Here is a 4444-nt window from a genome sequence, read left to right on the forward strand (position 1 = left end):
GAATGATCAAGATCAGCAAGGCGCGACATCGACAAATATTATGTGGACCTCTAGGATGTATATTTTGAGTAATCCCTATTTTTTTTTGTATGATTTAGAATAATTGACATTGTTATATGTATAATTTAAAATAATTTAACTCTTTTATTTGTGTTATTGGTACCTTTATTTAATATTTCAATGAAAATTATAATTGAATTTCAAATTCCTTGAAACTGGATTTACAATTATATTTAGATTACAAAATATCAAATTATAATGTAATTGAGTATTTAAATTTCTTTTCTTTAATATTGATTTTAATTGCCATTGGATTTTGCATGAAACACATCCAACGGAAATTCTCAACAAATTTATTTTATTGTTTTAGTTTTTATTTCTGCATTTTACCGTTGGATTTTACAAGGGACAGATCCGATGATAAATGCTATTCATTTTAAAATTTTCTTTTTGAAATTTGTTTTTGTCAATTGTTTCGTTAAATCTGACGGTAACACCTACCTAGATTCGTCATTCTGCATCAACAGTGTTACCATAGTCCATTTCTCAAACGAATTGAATCCGACGGAAAAAATCTTAACCATCATTTCCGCACATAAAAATGTGATGATAAATCTGACAATAATCGACATTTTCTTTACAATAAGAGAAAGTGCAGACTCTCAATCTCAGCTCATATCAACTTATGAAGTTCACTTAAATAATATTACTACATATTATGACTATTTATAGACTTGAATATGTCAATTTCTTTAATTACTAAGTCAATTTTAATTAACTCTAAATAATACCTCTACAAGTTTCTAGCATAGCAAGTTGGCAACTTGTTTTACTACTTTATAAACATGCCAACATATGATTACATAATTGCGATAAACTCTAGCCACAAACTTTGATTTCAAACATAAAACATACTTGATAAGCTTCATGTAATCTTTGACCCCTTTTTACTACATGTTTAGTAGACACCACTTGTTCATGTTGGCAACTTGTAACATCATCTTTGACTATCTTGAATACTCTAGGCTTGTTAACAAATAATAAGTTTAGTTTCATTGCCAACAGTAGGGGTGGGCATAGTTTGAATTTTCAAAAATCCAAAATGCATCTACTTTAGAACCAATTTTGTGGTTTATAAAACCAAACTTGAACCGAATTAAAAAGATAAATCGATTTTAAACTGGTTTGGAAAAATAAAAATCAGTTTCAAACCGGTTTTAATATTTAAATCCAGTTTTTATATACAAATCGGTTTTAAATATAGTTTTTTAACCAAAAATTCAGTTTTAAAACTATTTTTTAAAAATCTAATTTCCAAACCAGATTTTTTAACCAAAAATCCAATTTTAAAACCAGTATTTAGAAATCCAATTTTCAAACCATAATTTTTTTAACAGAGAAATTAATACTAAAGTCTTTTTAAACTATATATGTTCATTACAACTAAGATTTATTCTTTATAAATCTAATAACAATAACTAATCTATATAACATTTAATCATTCTCAAAACATCAAAAGGATACCACCGAAAAATCTCCCTAAAACAACTACCCTAAAACATCAACCTTCCACAGGTCACTAAAACTTTTTCTTCTTCATCAAGAATTTGACAAATTCACATATTGTCTCTTTTAAGATGAGTTTTTTATTTTTATTTTCTTTGATTTTTTACAATTCTGAAGATGAACTTGCTTACTAATTGACCAAATGGGTGTTGATCATCAAAATCACCATTTGAAAATTAGCAAATACGTTTCCAATTTTCTATTTTCTTTTTCTTTTTCTACTTTTGTTGAAAATGACAGCATCAACATCTTGTGATGTTAACTAATGTTAACAATTGAATGAATTGGACTTAACAATTGAATATTGGTTGGACTATTTAACCAACCTTGCTATAATTAGTAATGCTTTATCCTCGTGCAAACAAGCTTAATTGGATACCAAATGAAAACAATTAAACTCCGATCCTAACTAACACGCTCTCATTCACTCATTCCGTCGAACACTTAGAACACACGCCGCCAAACATTAGGATAAATAATAACAAGCATAATTTCCTTCATCAGCAATTCATTTCACGTAAAATTTCACTAATATGTGCAAAAGAAAAGTTACAATTTACATATGCTGATAAAAAAATCCTCGTCCTCCTCGAACTTGAACATAAATACGGCGTGACCATCATCACTTTTACCCAGATTGTTATTCTTATTACTGTAAGAGTTGTTATAGTTGTTGTAGTAGTGTTGGTATATTTTTTTCACCAATTCAGTCTTAGATTAGGATTTTTTTTTTCAATTTTGAATTTTAATTTGGATATGGATTTGGATCTAAATTTAAACTGTGTAAATGGTTTGGATTAGAAAACCAAACTATAAAAGAGATTCAATTTGGTTTGAATTTTTTTATTTAAAATTAATTTTTTTAAATGATTTAGTTTGGATTTGGTTTTAAATCCAAAATTTGGATTTTTTTTTGCCCAGCCCTAGCCAATAGTCCCTTAAACTAAGTTTGACAAAAAAAAATCTTTCTTTGACTTGATCTTCAAAATGATAATGCTAATAATCTCTTTTTTCATTTGCTAATTTAAAAACCTTCATAAACAAAATATTCTTTGAATATAAGAACCTCTTTTAGTATTTAGCTCTTCTTTTATAAATGTTCTTGCAATCTCTGTATTGAAAATCTTCTCTGCCTCTGCTTCAATAATTAAATTCTAATTTTTTTTCAACAATCATGATTTGGTTCAGTATTAGGTTGAATTCTCTTGTAGACTTTTTAAAATTGTTGTGGTTGACGATGATTTGTTTCCTCTCTTCCAACAAACGCTGGGCTATCTTTCTTTTCATGCAATTCTGCATCAAATATCTTCATGTTTCTAACATGAGACTCTAATGTTGTAGTCACCACATATTGTACCTCATCGGCATCATGTGAAGAGTTTTCTCCACTACAATTTCTTTTAGCATCAATTGAAAATTCTTTTGAGGTGCAACATCAACTTCTTCTCATAAACTTGCATCAACAAGGTTTCAAAGATTATAAACTTTTTTGTGGATAGAGATTATTTTCCAATCAACTTCTTTGGTATTCCGTTGATGTTGGAACTTCTCTGCTATGCCTATAATAAGCCAACATGAGAAAATTTTTTATTCTCATCACTTCTCTAGCAAGAACCTTCTTTTTGACAACCTCTCTAAAAAGAATACTTTTGTTTTACAAATGCTTTAAGATGAGAAAGCTATTCTCACTAATTCTCTAACTCTTCACAAATTGATGTTAAATTTAACTGACTTGATAAAGAAAAAATTATGTAAAAACTCTCCTACACCTCACAAACTCTCAAACAAATGCCACTAGAATAAACTAACTCTGGTTCCAAATGTATATTAAAAATCCACAATTTATTAGCCTAGAATCACTCAAATATATAAACAACTCAACAACTATACATGTAATACCCGGTCTAACTGAAATTAATTAAATAATAAGTTAAATAGGAGCGAATACGGTTGGAAGGTTGGAAGATTTGGCAATTGGAATTTGATGATTTAAATATGATATTTAGATTCAGTGAATTTTTCCGAGTCGGAAGACATAATTTTCTGCGTAAAAGCGCGCAGTGGAATTTTGACCGGCAGTACCGGCTGAGACCTGTCTGATACTGCAGCTGAAAAAATTGATTATGAGTAAGTAGGATTAAGAAATGAGGAATTATAATTAGGGGAGGTAGAAATATTTGAAGTGCAATTTAGAGCGCTAATCTTAAAGATTTTGGTCCAAAATTGGGCCAACGGACAAAAATAAGTGAACCGGGCCTAAGTGGGCCCAAGACCCAACATATATAAACATTAGTTATGAGCATTTCAGCTCATTTTGCCCTAAAGAAGGGGTGTTGGGCGCTGAAATTGGGAAGAGAAAAGAGAAGAGAGAAAACCTAACTCTCTTTGATCTTCAAACCACCATAACTTGAGCTACGGAGCTCCGATTGACGAGCCGTTTGTGGCCACGCATCGCTCTTCTCGTCCTCTACAATTCTATTTAAGTTTGGTGGTGAGTATTTTATTCATCTCTGCCCAGTTTTTGAAATTCCCCACTGTTATACGTTTTTGGGTAGTTAGTGTTGAAATCTTGTGATTTTGGGTGTTTAGGGATACTCCAACATAGATTCTAAGTGGATTCTATCCCTACTTCATATGGGCTGAGGTAAGAAGTGCTCAAACCCTTGTAATTTGTCATTTTTATGAGCTCTAAGTTGATGTATGTATGTGATATTGGTTATGTTAGTGTATTTGGTGATGTTGGTGCACAATTGGGAGATTGGTATTGCTTGAAGAGCTTTGGTAAGGCTTGGAGCTAAGGTTGGTGAAGAATTCCAAAGAAGAGGCTCAATTGGTTTGGCTACAAGAGGTACGATTTAAGTTTCATTTAAGTACCATG

This window comes from Arachis ipaensis, chromosome B6, assembly GCF_059453495.1.
Source record: "Arachis ipaensis isolate K30076 ecotype BB chromosome B6, ASM5945349v1, whole genome shotgun sequence".
Classification (NCBI taxonomy): Eukaryota; Viridiplantae; Streptophyta; class Magnoliopsida; order Fabales; family Fabaceae; genus Arachis; species Arachis ipaensis.